The following is a 19,227-nucleotide window of genomic DNA, read 5'->3' on the forward strand; positions in this document are numbered from 1 at the left end:
GTTTATTTATCAATTAACATCCCACTCAGCCTCGTAGACCAACACTACATCCCAAATGGTGCCCTATTCTCTATATAGTGCACTACTTTTGACTGGGTCTCATAGTGCACTACTTTTGACCAGAGCCCTATGTAGGGAGTAGGGTGCCATATGGGGTAGAGCATAATATCTCCCATTCTTACATTTTTATATATATGTTTTTCTCCCCAATTTCGTGGTATCCAATTGTCTCATCGCTGCAACTCCTGTACAGACTCGGGAGAGTCGAAGGTCGAGAGCCGTGCGTCCTCTGAAACACAACCCAACCAAGCTGCACTGCTTCTTGACACAATGCTCACTTAACCCGGAACCAGCCGCACCAATCTGTCAGAGGCAACACCGTGCACTTGGTGACCGTGTCAGCGTGCACTGCGTCCGGCCGGCCACAGGAGTTGCTAGTGCGTGATGGGACAAGGACATCCCTGCCGGCCAAACCCTCCCCTAACCCGGACGACACTGGGCCAATTGTGCGCCGCCCCATGGCTCTCCCGGTCGCGGCCAGCTGCAATTCTTGGACTCGAACCCAGAATCTCTAGTGGCACAGCTAGTACAGCGATGCAGTGCCTTAGACCACTGCGCCACCCGGGAGGCCCCCATTAACTATACTTCTAATGATTTCTGTGAGACTGCAAATTAATTTCTTAATGGATTCTTCCGTATTTCACACTCTAGAAATGATCCCTCTTCTTTTCCTCTTTTCTCCGTTAGTGGCAGCTCATCTAGAGTGATGACTCTCTGTTTATCTCTGCCTCAATAACAGGTGAAGTCGGTGGGGATAGTGTTAGTGTTCTGTTATGTTGTGGTAAGTTTCAAGTTTTGTCACGTGCACAAGTACAGTGAAATGTCTTTCTTGTAAACTCTTTCCCAACAATGCGGTAATCAAGTAAGCAGTAAGATGTTCACATTGTGTGTAGACTATAGTATAGCTATACTATAGCCTTCCCAGACATACAGTTAGAGCCTAGTTCTCCCCATATTAGAGGTCTTCTCGGGACACGGGACTTGGAAATGTGCCTGGGGCTTTCCCACCCGTACAGGTTTTTCATAAATACATTTTTAAAACCTAGAGAACCGTTCCGAATGGACTCGTGGACAACTATAAACGTTCCGTATAGACCTGGTCGGATCCAGACCCAATCCGAGTGAGGGAAGCAGAAGAAAAGTCCCTTTTTAAGCTACCTTTTTAACCGGAGCTGATACAGAGCGAAAGGAGGGATACAGAGCGAATGGAGGGGGAGAGAGGTGCCTCTCTAGCAGATGGGAGAAGGGCCATACTGTGAGCAAGTGACACAGGGAGCAGGGAGGGAGAGACGAGAGACACCAACCAACCAAGCACACTTGGTTTAGTACGCTAATAGCTGTCATACAGCTAGATGATCAGATATGATTACTTAGTACCTGTCTTGACTGCATCAAACTGGGAGAAGCTAGTTAAGATAGCCTGCTAGGCTAATTAAGGCAGCATCCCACAGTTACAAATGACAACCAGTCCATTCAGAATATTAAGCAGCAGCCTACCTGTTGGCTTTTGGTCGTTGTAGCCTATCCTTCTCCTTTAACTTATTCCGTCATTTTAATTACATCTTCCATTGATTCGATATCTCAAAAATGTTGCAACACACGAGGCTCTATGACTATCGCCTATTTCCGCTTTGATGACTTATGATTGGCCAACAACAACAACAAGCTACACGCGCCATGCTCCTCTCTTGTGTAAAGCAATAGCAGCAGCATAAGTTATAGAATTTCTCTCTCTCTACTGCAGCAGTCGAGGTTGGATCTCTACGGGCCCTTTTGGACAAGTCAGTTACCCAAGACCCGTGACAATCATATCAGCTCCTACCCAGACCTGTGAAATGATTTAGAATTCTGGATCCAGATCTGTTCGGGTCCCGGATCGGGTATAGGTCGATCCGCGAAGACCTGTACCCCACATCTGTCCAATTTATATGTCTATCATCTATGGCTCATGTATTTCTATGTGGCAGTGAGAGCCCTAGATACAGTACTGGACCACTAGCCAAGCAACCAGCAGGCCGCAGAGAGAACAGCAACATCATCTCTGTGCATCTTTAATGACACCCAGTGCCAGTGCCATTTCAGATACAGCCATAGAAACAAATCTGAAATGCAGCTCTGCTCTCCTCTGCTCTGCTGCTGTACCATCGCCATGGTTACGTGATTGCGGAGCAAGCGTTGGACGTTGGTAGGTGAGTCGTACTGCTGGGTTGGTTGGCTGTAGAGGAGAAGCAGCTGTGTGTGTTGGCTGACTGCGTGGGCTGGTGCTAGTCTAGTCCAGTGCAAAGCCTATGGCCGCAGGCAGTTATTTTCATCCTCTAGCTTGTGTCCTTTGTAGGCTATCATATGTTTACTATAGGAGGAAGACACGCACACACACAGAGTGCATATCTATTTGTTTATTACCGCACAATGTGTATTTCCATAAATCACAGATGGATTCACAATGCTCTCTCGCCTCTTTCCCTCACACTGTAATTACGCTCCCAGCATCACTTGTTTCTCAGCATCACTTGTTTTTCTCTACTAAAACAACTTTGCCAGATTTGACTCTCATATTAATTATCCACTGTTTCAATTACCTACCTGAGAGGAATCTATGTGATAATCATTAACCAACACTAGGTTTAAGAATAGTTGGCATGTGTTAGTCAGGTTGGGTTAATCTAAGTGAGATTACTGATATCTGTGGCTTGTCGCAACTCTTGGCTCTGTGAAGACTATACAAGATGATATTGACACATCTAGATATGACATACAGGCTTTCATAGACTCCAAAACCATCTCTCCACAATGTTTTCAGCTAAGGGAAGCCTGATGAAGAAAATTCAGTCGTGAATGTAACACGTTTTGGGCGAAAATTTATTGCGAAAAACAAATGTTTTTAGACAAACAATCTGGGTACTCGGACTAGGTTGAAGATATACAGTATCACTCAAAGTTTGGACACCTACTCATTCAAGGGTTTTTCTTAATTTTTACTATTTCCTACATTGTAGAATAGTAGTGAAAACATCAGAACTATGAAATAACACATGGAATCATGTTGTAACCCAAAAAGTGTTAAACAAATAACAAAATATATTTTAGATTTGTTTCTTCAAAGTAGCCACCCTTTGCCTTGATGACAGCTTTGCACACTCTTGGCATTCTCTCAACCAGCTTCATCTGGAATGCTTTTCCAACAATCTTGAAGGAGCTCCCACATATGCTGTGCACTTGTTGGCTGCTTTTCCTTCACTCTGTTGTCCAACTCATTCCAAACCGTCTCAATTGGGTTGAGATCGGATGATTGTGGAGGCCAGGTCATCTGATGCAGCACTCCATCACTCTTGGTCAAATAGCCCTTACACAGCCTGGAGGTGTGTTGGGTCATTGTCCTCTTGAAAAGCAAATGATAGTCCAACTAAGCACAAACCAGATGGGATGGCGTATCGCTGCAGAATGCTGTGGTAGCCATGCTGGTTAAGTGTGTTTTCAATTCTAAATAAATCACAGACAGTGTCACCGTCAAAGCACCATCACACCACCTCCTCCATGCTTCACGGTGGAAACCACACATGCGGAGATCATCCATTCATCTACTCTGCGTCTCACAGAGACACGGCAATTAGAACCAAAAATCTCAGTTGGACTCATAAACCGAAGAACAGATTTCCACCGGTCTAATGTCCATTGCTCATGTTTCTTTGCCCAAGCAAGTCACTTCTTCTTATTGGTGCCCTTTACTAGTGGTTTCTTTGCAGCAATTCGACCATGAAGGCCAGATTCACGCAGTCTCCTCTGAACAGTTGATGTTGAGATGCGTCTGTTACTTGAAATCTGTGAGGCATTTATTTGGGCTGCAATCTGAGGTGCAGTTAACTGTGATGAACTTATCCTCTGCAGCAGAGGTAACTCTGGGTCTTTCTTTCCTGTGGCGGTCCTCATGAGAGCCAGTTTCATCAAAGCGCTGGATGGTTTTTGCGACGGCATTTGAAGAAACTTTTAAAGTTCTTCAAATGTTCCGGGTTGACTGACCTTCATGTCTTAAAGTAATCTTTGCTTATTTGAGCTGTTCTTGCCATAATGTGAATTTATAGGGCTAATAGGGATATCTTCTGTGTACCACCCCTGCCTTGTCACAACACAACTGATTGGCTGAAATACACGAAGAAGGAAAGAAATTCCACAAATGAACAAGGCTCACCTTTTTAATTGAAATGCATTCCAGGTGACTACCCCATGAAGCTGTTTGAGAGAATGCCAAGGGTGTGCAAAGCTGTTATCAAGGCAAAGGGTTTGATATGTTTACATTTTTTATTTTACTACATTGGATATGTGTTATTTCACATACAGTAGGGCAAAAAAGTATTTAGTCAGCCACCAATTGTGCAAGTTCTCCTACTTAAAAAGATGAGAGAGGCCTGTAATTTTCATTATAGGCCCACTTCAACTATGACAGACAATTAGGAAAAAAAATCCAGAAAATCACATTGTAGGATTTTTAATGAATTTATTTGCAAGCAAATTATGGTGGAAAATAAGTATTTGGTCACCTACAAACAAGCAATATCTCTGGCTCTCACAGACCTGTAGCTTCTTCTTTAAGAGGCTCCTCTGTCCTCCACTCGTTACCTGTATTAATGGCACATGTTTGAACTTGTTATCAGTATAAAAGACACTTGTCCACAACCTCAAACAGTCACACTCCAAACTCCACTATGGCCAAGACCAAAGAGCTGTCAAAGGACACCACAAACATAATTGTAGACCTGCACCAGGCTGGGAAGACTGAATCTGCAATAGGTAAGCAGCTTGGTTTGAAGAAATCAACTGTGGGAGCAATTATTAGGAAATGGAAGACATACAAGACCACTGATAATCTCCCTCGAACTGGGGCTCCACGCAAGATCTCACCCCGTGGGGTCAAAATGATCACAAGAACGGTGAGCAAAAATCCCAGAACCACACGGGGGGACCTAGTGAATGACCTGCAGAGAGCTGGGACCAAAGTAACAAAGCCTACCATCAGTAACACACTACGCCGCCAGGGACTCAAACCGTGCAGTGCCAGACGTGTCCCCCTGCTTAAGCTAGTACATGTCCAGGCCCATCTGAAGTTTGCTAGAGAGCATTTGGATGATCCAGAAGAAGATTTGGAGAATGTCATATGGTCAGATGAAACCAAAATATAACTTTTTGGTAAAAACTCAACTTGTCGTGTTTGGAGGACAAAGAATGGTGAGTTGCATCCAAAGAACACCATACCTACTGTGAAGAATGGGGGTGGAAACATCATGCTTTGGGGCTGTTTTTCTGCAAAGGGACCAGGATGACTGATCTGTGTAAAGGAAAGAATGAATGGGGCCATGTATCGTGAGATTTTGAGTGAAAACCTCCTTCCATCAGCAAGGGCATTGAAGATTAAACGTGGCTGGGTCTTTCAGCATGACAATGATCCCAAACACACTGCCCGGGCAACAAAGGAGTGGCTCGTAAGAAGCATTTCAAGGTCCTGGAGGGGCCTAGCCAGTCTCCAGATCTCAACCCCATAGAACATCTTTGGAGGGAGTTGAAAGTCTGTGTTGCCCAGCAACAGCCCCAAAACATCACTGCTCTAGAGGAGATCTGCATGGAGGAATGGGCCAAAATACCAGCAACAGTGTGTGAAAACCTTGTGAAGACTTACAGAAAACGTTTCACCTCTGTCATTGCCAACAAAGGGTATATAACAAAGTATTGAGATGAACTTTTGTTATTGACCAAATACTTATTTTCCACCATAATTTGAAAATAAATTCATTCAATCCTACAATGTGATTTTCTGAATTTTCTTTCTCATTTTGTCTGTCATAGTTTAAGTGTACCTATGATGAAAATTACAGGCCTCTCTCATCTTTTTAAGTGGGAGAACTTGCACAATTGGTGGCTGACTAAATACATTTTTGCCCCACTGTATACAATGTAGAAAATAGTAAAGATAAAGAAAAACCCTTGAATGAGTGGGTGTGTCCAAATGTTTGACTCTACATATGCCATCCAAGTTGTCACAGACTCTAAAATAATTACTACACAATTTTTCCCAGTTAAGGTAAGCCGGATAAAGCCTCCTGCAGGCTGCCATTAGCAACTAAATTATCCTTATGTGTTCTGTGTGCAATTTTAAAATAATTGGTTCAGTTACATCGCTATGCATATGATCTATTAGAAGCAATTATTGGTTCCATGATTGTTTTTCCCAACAACTAAAAATTTCACACGAAGATTGACTGGAAGCTGTGGTATCTCAACGGCCAATAAGAAGCCGCTTGGCAGATGTAGAGGAGGGGAGGACCTGTGTTAGGCTGATAGTGGAACAGACTCATGGAAATGCACACACACTAAAATCCACCCTTCCACACTCGATTTGCATGGGGAAAATCACCATGTACAATGCCTTGCAAAGGTATTTACCCCCCTTGGTGTTTTTCCCTGTTTGTTGCATTACAACTTGTAATTTAAATAGATTTTTATTTGGATTTCATGTAATGAACATTCAGAAAATAGTTCAAATTGGCGAAGTGAAAAAGAAAAGCTTTTTTCAAAAATAAATAATTAATTAAAACGGAAAAGTGGTGCATGCATGCATATGTATTCACCCCCTTGCTATGAAGCCCCTAAATAAGATCTGGTGCAGCCAATTACCTTCAGAAGTCACATAATTAGTTAAATAAAATCCACCTGTGTGCAATCTACGTGTCACATGATCTCAGCATATACAGTATATCACAAAAGTGAGTACACCCCTCACATTTTTGTAAATATTTGAGTATATCTTTTCATGTGACAACACTGAAGAAATAACACTTTGCTACAATGTAAAGTAGTGAGTGTACAGCTTGTATCACAGTGTACATTTTCTGTCCTCAAAAGAACTCACCACACAGCCATTAATGTCTAAACCGCTGACAACAAAAGTGAGTACACCCCTAAGTGAAAATGTCCAAATTGGGCCCAATTAGCCATTTTCAATCCCTGGTGTCATGTGACTCGTTAGTGTTACAAGGTCTCAGGTGTGAATGGGGAGCAGGTGTGTTTGGTGTCATCGCTCTCACAATTCCTCATACTGACTGGTCACTGGAAGTTCAACATGGCACTCATGGCAAAGAACTCTCTGAGGATCTAAAAAAAAATAATTGTTGCTCTACATAAAGATGGCCTGGGCTATAAGAAGATTGCCAAGACCCTGAAACTGAGCTGCAGCACGGTGGCCAAGACCATACATCGGTTTAACTGGACAGGTTCCACTCAGAACAGGCCTCGCCATGGTCGACCAAAGAAGTTGAGTGCACGTGCTCAGCGTCATATCCATAGGTTGTTTTTGGGAAATAGACGTATGAGTGCTGCCAGCATTGCTGCAGAGGTTGAAGGGGTGGGGGGGTCAGCCTGTCAGTGCTCAGACCATACGCCGTACACTGCATCAAATTGGTCTGCATGGCTGTCATCTCAGAAGGAAGCCTCTTCTAAAGATGATGCACAAGAAAGCCCGCAAACAGTTTGCTGAAGACAAGCAGACTAAGGACATGGATTACTGGAACCATGTCCTGTGGTCTGATGAGACCAAGATAAACTTATTTGGTTCAGATGGTGTCAAGCGTGTGTGGCGGCAACCAGGTGAGGAGTACAAAGACAAGTGTGTCTTGCCTACAGTCAAGCATGGTGGTGGGAGTGTCATGGTCTGGGGCTGCATGAGTGCTGCCGGCACTGGGGAGCTACAGTTCATTGAGGGAACCATGAATGCCAACATGTACTGTGACATACTGAAGCAGAGCATGATCCCCTCCCTTCGGAGACTGGGCCGCAGGGCAGTATTCGAATATGATAACAACCCCAAACACACCTCCAAGACGACCACTGCCTTGCTAAAGAAGCTGAGGTTAAAGGTGATGGACTAGCCAAGCATGTCTCCAGACCTAAACCCTATTGAGCATCTGTGGGGCATCCTCAAATGGAAGGTGGAGGAGTGCACCAGCTCCGTGATGTCGTCATGGAGGAGTGGAAGAAGACTCCAATGGCAACCTGTGAAGCTCTGGTGAACTCCATGCCCAAGAGGGTTAAGGCAGTGCTGGAATATGATGGTGGCCACACAAAATATTGACACTTTGGGCCCAATTTGGAAATTTTCACTTAGGGGTGTACTCACTTTTGTTGCCAGCGGTTTAGACATTAATGGCTGTGTGTTGAGTTATTTTGAGAGGACAGAAAATTTACACTGTTATACAAGCTGTACACTCACTACTTTACATTGTAGAAAAGTGTCATTTCTTCAATGTTGTCACATGGAAAGATATACTCAAATATTTACAGAAATGTGAGGGGTGTACTCACTTTTGTGATATACTGTATACACATGTTCTGAAAGGCCCCGGAGTCTGCAACACCACTAAGCAAGGGGCACAACCAAGCAAGCGGCACTATGAAGGAACTCTCCAAACAGGTCAGGGTCAAGGTTGTGGAGAAGTGCAAATCATGGTTGTGTTATAATTTTCTTTATCGGAAACCTTGAACATCCCTCGGAGCACCATTTTTAAATCCATTATTAAAAAATGGAACGATATGGCACCACAACAAACCTGCCAAGAGCGGGCCGCCAACCAAAACTCACGGACCAGGCAAGGAGGGCATTAATCAGAGAGGCAACAAAGAGACCAAAGATAACCCTGAAGGAGCTGCAAAACTCCACAGCGGAGATTGGAGTATCTGTCCATAGGACCACTTTAAGCCGTACACCCGATAGAGCTGAGCTTTACTGAAGAGAGGTGAGAAAAAAGCCATTGATTAAAGACAAAAATAAGCAAACACGTTTGGTGTTTGCCAAAAGGCATGTGGGATACTCCCTAAACATATGGAAGAAGGTACTCTGGTCAGATGAGACTAAATTTTTGCTTTTTTTCCATCAAGGAAAACGCTATGTCCTCACGCTAACACCTCACATAACCCGGAGAACACCATCCCCACAGTGAAGCATGGTGATGGCAGCATCATGCTTTTGGGATGTTTTTCGTCAGCAGGGACTGGGAAACTGGTCAGAATTGAAGGAATGATGGATGGCACTAAATACAGGGAAATTCTTGATGAGAAACCTGTTTGTCTTCCAGAGATTTGAGACTGGGACGGAGGTTCATCTTCCAGCAGGACAATGACCCTAAGCATACTGCTAAAGCAACACTCGAGAGGTTTAAGGGGAAACATTTAAATATCTTGGATTGGCCTAGTCATAGCCCAGAACTCAATCCAATTGAGAATCTTTGGTATGACTTAAAGATTCCTGTACACCAGCAGAACCCATCCAACTTGAAGGAGCTGGAGCAGTTTTGCCTTGAAGAATGGGCAAAAATCCCAGTGGCTTGATGTGCCAATCTTATAGAGACATATCCGAAGAGACTTGCAGCAATAATTGCTGCAAAAGGTGGCTCTACAAAGTATTGACTTTGGGGGGGTGAATAGTTATGCACACTCAAGTTTTCAGTTTTTTTGTTTGTTTCACAATAAAAAAATATTTTGCATCTTCAAAGTGGTAGGCATGTTGTGTAAATCAAATGATACAACCCCCCAGGTTATAAGGCAACAAAATAATAATGCCTAGTGGTTAGAGCGTTGGGCCAGTAACCGAAAGGTTGCTGCATCGAATCCCTGAGCTGACAAGGTAAAAATCTGTTCTGCCTCTGGAGAAAGGCAGTTTTAACCCACTGTTCCCCGGGCGGCCGAAGACATGCATGGTTCTATTTTGGAATTTGTGGTCTGTAGAGCTGCAGCACTAGTTTTACCAGCCCTCTCTTTCTAATCTGTAGGGAAAAGGTTAATGAACCCAGATGATCACAACACCAGGCTCTAGGGATCTCTCTCTGTGTGTGTGTGAGAGCAGGAGCGTGAGCGAGAGAGCGATGGCGTGTGCTTGTGCGCTGCATACATGTAGGGCTGTCCCTGACTTTATAAATCTTGGTATACCGAGTGTCATCTGTTCTTTCGACCAATCAATCAATTGGTCAAAGTTGTATCACTTGTAGGTTTTCATATATAGACACATCCTATGTGTTTTAATCAACTATATGCACTGAGCTTGTCTGATGCTTTAAGTGCCCTGTTTGATAAATAATTAAGACGCACAAATGACTAGAGGGAGGCTGACCACAATTGATTTGATTGTGCCGGGCAGGACTCAAACTGGCTGTGTTTTAAACAAATGACAGCGAGTGACTGTGTGACGAGCACCCATTGTGGCTCTCTCCTCCCTACTGCACCGTCCACCACAGAACATTAGCAGTGTTTATTGCGTGGTGTGTGTTGCTGAAACATAATTACAGCCATTTCTGACTGAAAAGTTATCTTGCCGAAATCCCTCATTTGTTTAGGAAAAACATTCCTTGTGCCCTCAACCCTTGCTTTCTTTACGTGAGGCATATGCATCGCAGGCACGTGACCAATAGGGTCTGACCTATAGCATATCATAATCACATCAATAAATTGGTTATAACAAATGCTGAACACTATAAAACATGTGTCAGCGAAATAGATGCAAATGACATGACAAACTCGAAACGGGGGAATGTTTGGTTGCTCAGGGGATAAAGGGGAAGTCAGATGTGTGGAATACATTTGAGTAGTTGTGGAAAATACTGGATATCAAGGTAAGCAGCAAGCGCTGCGTGCATAATGTGTGCTAAACAGGTGCTGATAGATGACAATAAAACATTTTCTGACCGTTTGGAACAATGTAAACAACACTAAATAAATTATAACAAACCAATTATAAATTATATTTTGTAATGTTATTGTTTTTTAAAGCCTTTATTACAGCAAGGACTAAACAGTCGCATGCATTCGTGAATGCAATTGCCAAAATGGAATGGTTTGCTAATTATTCAAGTGCCGCATTTTTATATATAATTTTTTAAAATGTAAATGCTTGATTGCATTTGAAGTCATGAATGACTCATATGCTGTGTGATGACATGAACAAATTAATGATTGATTTATACAATAAACCTATATAAGTATTGAAATATGGGCTTAAGTAAGTTACGGTATTAAGACTAAGCAGGATGCGGTCTAAGGCCTACAGCTCAATGGTGGTTATACAAGGCCGCTATACTCAGCCTGCTAATGATAATGGCATTACTTATTTTTTTATTTGATTTGACCTTTATTTATCTAGGCAAGTCAGTTAAGAACAAATTCGTATGTTCAATGACGGCCTAGAAACAGTGGGTTAATTGCCTTGTTAATGATGATCATAATAGTAATAATAACTATAAGACGGAGATCAAGAAAAAGGATTGTTATTATTCTAACTATATTTTTTCGGACAATTTAGAACCGTGTGAACAACGCTAAAGAAATGATAAGTAATACCAGAGAGGCTGTTCAAACAAAAAAAAGTGTAAAGCATAGCAAATATTAAAAACAGCCGAATTTGTGAAATTGTTTATCCGACATGTTGTGGTCTCGATCGACCAACAGCCTATCGATCAAACAATCGACCGGTTGCGTGCGGCTTGGTGCTATTAAACAAACACTCAGATCCTGCTTGTGTTCCCTGTTTATCTTATTTCTGTAGATATATATATATATGGATGATTTATAAAGCCAGGCACATTTAACTGCAACAGCTATCCAACACGGGAGAAAGCGTATTTGTATAATATTTTTTATTTGTGTGGCACCATTGTTCTTACACAATAATAACCATATACAATTTCAGTAGCACATGTCTACCCAACAGCCTCCACAGTGGATCAGTACACCCGAATCAGACAGGTACCTTGTAGGCTACACCATGACCATTTTCTTTCTTTTTTTTCCTACTGCTCGCAATCTCGATTGACCAACAGCCTATCGACTAAACAATCGACCAGTTGACTTATTGTTGTTCAGCCCTAGTGTGTGTGTGTGTTTGCTTGTTCCTGTGTACTAGTGTGTGTCTAGCCATACACCTGTATCCCGCTATTAATGGTCAAACACCTTTATCTCACCCTCCCATGGACTGGGCTTCACCTCGTATTGCTGCATCCCTGTTCTCTGGTCCTCTGTTCTCTATAGTCCCTCTTTCTCTCTGGTTCCTGTGTCCAGTCAGTGTGATGTTCAGTGCCTGTGTCCTCGCTCTCGCTCTGTCTCTCTGTCTGTGTGTTTGTGATGCTCAGTGGCCATGTCACCTTGCCTCTGTAGTGGCTGATCACAGGCTACAGCCCCTCTCTTTCTCCTGACGATACGCTTCGACAGATGGCATGGTCCTATCGTTCGAGAGGGAGGGAGAGTGTGTGTTTGTGCAGAGCTTGGGACTTTTCACTCTGCCTATTTAACCCTCATAATCTACCTGCTCACCTATAATGCCCGTAACATACTCTTACTGACACGTTCTTCCTCTCAGCAAAAGGCTCTTATTATTGCATATGAACTACACCTTGGGTTTGTGTGTCATGTTGACTCATAGAAATAGAACTCATTCTAGCTTTGTGGCGTCTACTACTGATGACGTTAGAAACTGAGTGGTGGCCCAGTGACTTGTCTTAGTAAAGAGTGTGTAGGGGAGAGAGGTAGAGTGAGTGTGTGGCTGAATAAAGCAGAGAACACTGTGTAGGTGACTCAGATCTCCCAATATAACAAAGGAAATAATTTGCTGTGCTTCCTTCGCAATGGAAATTCACTTCTTTAGCATTGTCCCAGGCTTCAGTTCCTCCAGTGACCACAGGGGGAGCTGTTGATTTGTGGAACAAGTAGTACAGACGAATAGAAACACAGCGCCTTCTTTCTTGTACCCTTGTTCATGCATACTCTGAGTTAGCCCCAATTCCACATCAACCCCCGTACCCCCAAGACACTTGTACACACTCCTATACAAGTGTCTCCCCTACCCTCACCTCACTTGAACAGAACAATGTTAAACTGGCAGTTAAGACGACCTGGGGAGGGTCTGATTTGTATTAAGGCAGTGGTCACCAAGTCGAGATCTACCACTCAGATAAAAAATAAAAAAAACGACTTAATAAAAATAGCTCTGTAGGAATGAGCAGGTCTAATACATTATCACAGCATATTGGCTATGATTGGCCTGCCAATATTGTTATTCTCAGACCATATTATATTTCAAAACTCGTGCTTTGATAACAAAATAGATCAGTTGTTGCATCACTTGCTAGGCACAGCTGAGCATAAATTGAAAAAAATTGCTTTTTTATTTTACTGGAATTGATCTGTAGCTGATGGGCAGTCTCAGCGGAGGAAAGGAGAGAGCAGCAGAGCGTCTGCCTCTCATGGCCCCTGCACTCTCTTTTTATTTACATTTACATTTACATTTAAGTCATTTAGCAGACGCTCTTATCCAGAGCGACTTACAAATTGGTGCGTTCACCTTAAGACATCCAGTGGAACAGCCACTTTACAATAGTGCATCTAAATCTTTCAAGGGGGGGGGGGGGTGAGAAGGATTACTTTATCCTATCCTAGGTATTCCTGAAAGAGGTGGGGTTTCAGGTGTCTCCGGAAGGTGGTGATTGACTCCGCTGTCCTGGCGTCGTGAGGGAGTTTGTTCCACCATTGGGGGGCCAGAGCAGCGAACAGTTTTGACTGGGCTTTTTCCTCTGGTGAGACTGAACAGAGGGGACAGTCTTCCACCTGATGGGGCAACTGGAGTCGCACCACTTTATTTCTGCCTCATGCACGAATTCATGGTGTTCGCATGACCAGAACAAGTGAAATATTCTTCGATATTAAAATAGACACGACAAGCTGCTAATAATAAAAACGCAACATATTGATACACTTGGCTACTTCATTCTTTGCAGCTGCAGTGCTGCTTGTAGCACAAGTGGAAGTAGGGATAAGCGTATTTTATGTTTTGTAAAAGTGTTGGAGAAAAAAACTGTGACAGTGCTGAATTCTTTGATAGTTTCGTGGAAGCTGTAGGCACGTTGATATGAGCAGTAGGCACACTTGATTTAGCTCTCCTGGTCTGCCGGGTAGACGGAGTTTGTCCCTTCAGACAAATTAAACAGTTAAAAATGGGAAGACTTCGCCCACCCGGAGTGCAGGGCTTCTGAATCAAGTGGACCTACCGCCAGCAGCGCAAGACAAATACAAAATAGATAGAGAGGAGCGCAAGGCTATATCGTTGGCTTTTCTACAGAAATGTTTGGTGATCGACCAGTCGATCGCAATCGACCGGTTGGTGACCACTGTATTAAGGGCTCATGAAAAGGCTCTCCACAATCTACCCATCCAGCCATTCCTTCTCCCTGTCCATATTAGAGCCTGTCTTCAGCAGTTTGTCTCTTCTCTCTTCTCCCTATTTACCTGAGGGCGGCTGCTGCTCACCTCCCCTGGTGTTACCTGTCAGAGTAGCCACTGAGGACACCCAAACGTAATAGGCGGCCAGTGATGTGTATAAAGAGAGAGTGGTTCGTCAGGTGTGTGAGAGTAGTAGAGTGTGATTAATCAGTATCATCTCTCTCTAGTGTTCCACTCTGTTGCAGTTGTCAAGAATGTGTCAAACCCTACATACAGCCCTCCCTAAAGCCCACACCATATCTGTCACACACACCTCATGTTCCCCACGCCTCACCTAATCAATTGGGTTATATGTTCATGATCCCATATGGCATCCATCAGCGTGATAACAAATTATATTACACCTGGTCTATATTAACCCAGGTCGACATATGATGGACATGTAGAGGTAATTAGAAGGACGTATGGTTAACAAGGCAACAAATTATTGTATTTTTTCATTTGCTGTATGTATGGCTTATAGGTCCTTATGGGAAACATGTTGCGCATGAGAAGATGCATATACAGTTGAAGTCGGAAGTTTACATACACTTAGGTTGGAGTCATTAAAACTCGTTTTTCAACCACTCCACAAATTTCTTGTTAACAAACTATAGTTTTGGCAAGTCGATTAGGACATCTACTACATCTATTAGGGTTTAATATTTTCCAGGTATTTTACAAATGTTACATCCCGAGAATAATTCACCTTTCTTCCGGGTAACCCGGTATTTCCCGCCAAAACAGGAAGTGTCATTGAAAGCATTATAAATCATATAAATATGTCTGGATTTTATTAGAGCTTTGATCAGCATGGAAATTTTAACCTGATGCTTCCTGAGTCTGATGAGACTTTATATTATATATTATATATTATATTATATATTAAATATATTAAATACACGGCATATATATTATATATTAAATACACATATACACTACTCAAAAAAATAAAGGGAACACTAAAATAACACATCCTAGATCTGAATGAATGAAATATTCTTATTAAATAGTTTTTTCTTTACATAATTGAATGTGCTGACAACAAAATCACACAAAAATTATCAATGGAAATCAAATTTATCAACCCATGGAGGTCTGAATTTGGAGTCACACTCAAAATTAAAGTGGAAAACCATACTACAGGCTGATCCAACTTTGATGTAATGTCCTTAAAACAAGTCAAAATGAGGCTCAGTAGTGTGTGTGGCCTCCACGTGCCTGTATGACCTCCCTACAATGCCTGGGCATGCTCCTGATGAGGTGGCAGATGGTCTCCTGAGGGATCTCCTGCCAGACCTGGACTAAAGCATCCGCCAACTCCTGGACAGTCTGTGGTGCAACGTGGCGTTGGTGGATGGAGCGAGACATGAGATGTCACAGATGTGCTCAATTGGATTCAGGTCTGGGGAACGGGCGGGCCAGTCCAAAGCATCAATGCCTTCCTCTTGCAGGAACTGCTGACACACTCCAGCCACATGAGGTCTAGCATTGTCTTGCATTAGGAGGAACCCAGGGCCAACCGCACCAGCATATGGTCTCACAAGGGGTCTGAGGATCTCATCTCGGTACCTAATGGCAGTCAGGCTAATGATCTTGCTGTTATCCAATACATATATGATATAGGCTACTGCACATTACGCACGACAGAAAAACAGAATATTCCATAGATGTAGCCAGCAATATGCTCTCTTGAGTATAAATGAAACCTCCAGCACCAGGAATTGCGCACATCGTTCAAATAATGCTAAAGCAGAAGATAACATGCGACTCTGGTTCAGCACATTGCCTACAAAGTTACAAGTACAGGCTAGCGAATTGGGATTTTAATTTGGAAATATATTAGGGCCTATTTGTATAATTAGTAGGCTTACGCATACAGTATATATCTTTAATAATATTTCCCCTAATGTTATTAGCCTACCTCTTTCTCTCTCTATCGTTGCTTCATTCATTCCTCGCCTTTCAACAGGTAAATTCAATACGTTTTGTTGTCCTTATCTTCATCATTCTAATAACGTCCTTTAATAATATAGGACTAGAATTAGAGGCAGATGGCTTTCACTTCTCTTCACAAACATTGAATGTATGGGCCTGAATAAATAACTGCTATAGCCTACCGCCATCGCAGGTTCGCTCTTCTTTTGGCTGCCGTGTTTAACATTCATCAAAAATGAGCTTGTGTCCCTCTTCGAATTGTCTATTGGTATAAGAAATGCAAAAGAGCTAAGTAGTGTTTTTTTAATGAGGCCAGCGGAGCACAGGTGCTTGCGTATTGCGCATGAGACAGAGGCTATAAGCTTATTATGCATAATCCATCATTATTTAGCTAAATAAAACGCTAATACCGCATTGAATGTATTACCCGAAAGAAGTAGGCTAGGACATCTATATATAGGATTGTATATCAATCAAGAACAGGATTATCTATTTTGGATGCAATTTAAATAGAGTTAATGGAGAGAGAGAAAGACTGAAAGTGCTCACACGTGCAAATCAAAGCAACGATTTTCAAGTAAAAAATCTGCAGCGACAATTAAAAACAATATATCTTTGCAATTAAAAAATAATATGATCCCCCGAAAGCCAGATGGAGATCGGTAAATTAGACAAGACTTCAGTCTTTATATTACCTATCACAAGAAAAGAAAGTTAACATGATGAGATGATTGGTCTACATGCATTGTGAACTGCGTTGCATACAGCGATGGGCTGTCTGTCCCCACCCTGAGTGTTGATTCATCATGCAGAGGCCGTAGCAAAGCCAGATTTAGACATCACCTATCATTTAGCAAGTCCATTTCAAGCTATGCTGTTCATATAGATAATTTACTGGTTTCTCAGTTATTTATCCTGGTCAAAGGGAGTGGTTTTGGGCAGTAAATCTCGGTAACCGGGTTCCCACCATTCAACCTTTGTACGTATGTACACTACCGTTCAAAAGTTTGGGGTCACTTAGAAATGTCCTTGTTTTTGAAAGAAAAGCAAATAACATCAAAAGAAGTACAGTGTAGACATTGTTAATGTTGTAAATGACTATTGCAGCTGGAAACGGTAGATGTTTTAATGGAATATAAGCGTACAGAGGCCCATTTATCAGCAAACATCACTCCTGTGTTCCAATGTCACACTGTGTTAGCTAATCCAAGTTTAGCATTTTAAAAGGCTAATTGATCATTAGACAACCCTTTTGCAATATGTTACCCACGGATGGACTTCATTGCTGATGTAGAGCTTCATAATCTGTACTGTATTTCCATGGCTTTTGAAGATATTATGCATGGTTTAGATGATAGGTCTATGTGCAGAGAACATACTGAAAGAGTAAGATGGCACTAAAATTGTTATCAGTATTTTTTTTAAATATAGATTAGTGCTGTATATTTGAATGACTGTGGAGAGTAGATGTAGTTGAATGACTATGGTTGTAGATGTATCAGTCTGCATAACCACAGCCACTCGCCCAAGCCTCCCCCATTTCTCCTTCACCCAAATCCAGATAGCTGATGTTCTGAAAGAGCTGCAAAATCTGGCCCCTTCAAATCAGCCGGGCTAGACAATCTGGACCCTCTCTTTCTAAAATGATCTGCCAAAATTGTTGCAACCCCTATTACTAGCCTGTTCAACCTCTTTCGTGTCGTCTGAGATTCCCAAACATTGGAAAGCTGCCGCGATCATCCCCCTCTTCAAAGGTGGAGACACTCTAGACCCAAACTGCTACAGACGTATATCTCTCTTACCCTGCCTTTCTAAGGTCTTCGAAAGCCAAGTTAACAAACAGATTACCAACCATTTCGAATCCCACCGTACCTTCTCCGCTATGCAATCTGGTTTCAGAGCTGGTCATGGGTGCACCTCAGCCACGCTCAATGTCCTAAACAATATCAGAACCGCCATCGATAAGAGACATTACTGTGCAGCTGTATTCATCGACCTGGCCAAGGCTTTCGACTCTGTCAATCACCCCATTCTTATCGGCAGACAAAACAGTCTTGCTTTCTCAAATGATTGCCTCGCCTGGTTCATTAACTACTTCTCTGATAGAGTTCAATGTGTCAAATCGGAGGGCCTGTTGTCTGGACCTCTGGCAGTCTCTATGGGGGTGCCACAGGGTTCAATTCTCAGGCCGACTCTCTTCTCTGTATACATCCATGATGTCACTCTTGCTGCTGGCGATTCTCTGATCCACCTCTACGCAGATGACACCATTCTGTGTATTTCTGGCCCTTCTTTGGCCACTGTGTTAACTAACCTCCAGGCGAGCTTTAATGCCATATCTCTCCTTCCGTTACCCCCAACAGCTCTTAAATGCAAGTAAAACTAAATGCATGTTCTTCAACCGATCGCTGCCCGCACCTGCCCGCCCATCCAGCATCACTACTTTGGACGGTTCTGACTTAAAATATGTGGACAACTACAAATACCTAGGTGTCTGGTTAGACTGTAAACTCTCCTTTCAGACTCGCATCAAACATCTACAATCCAAAATTAAATCTAGAATCGGCTTCCTATTTCGCAACAAAGCCTCCTTCACTCATGCTGCCAAACACACCCTCGTAAAACTGACCATCCTCGACTTCGGCGATGTCATTTACAAAATAGCCTCCAACACTCTACTCAACAAATTGGATGCAGTCTATCACAGTGCCATTCGTTTTGTCACCAAAGCCCCATATACTACCCACCACTGTTACCTGTACGCTCCTGTTGGCTGGCCCTCGCCTCATACTCGTCGCCAAACCCACTGGCTCCAGGTCATCTACAAGTCTCTGCTAGGTAAAGCCTCGCCTTATCTCAGCTCACTGGTCACCATAGCAACACTCACCCATAGCAAGCGCTCCAACAGGTATATCTCACTGGTCACCCCCAAAGCCAAATCTTCCTTTG

General features: G+C 42.8%; 1 protein-coding gene across 1 annotated transcript in view; it reads left to right on the top strand.

Annotated features, from left to right (window-relative positions):
* LOC115133248 (TBC1 domain family member 22B-like) overlaps positions 1 to 19,227 on the top strand; it is a 190,671-nt gene that overhangs the window by 61,748 nt on the left and 109,696 nt on the right. The window lies entirely within an intron of this gene.

This window comes from Oncorhynchus nerka, linkage group LG8 (genome assembly GCF_034236695.1).
Source record: "Oncorhynchus nerka isolate Pitt River linkage group LG8, Oner_Uvic_2.0, whole genome shotgun sequence".
Lineage (NCBI taxonomy): Eukaryota > Metazoa > Chordata > Actinopteri > Salmoniformes > Salmonidae > Oncorhynchus > Oncorhynchus nerka.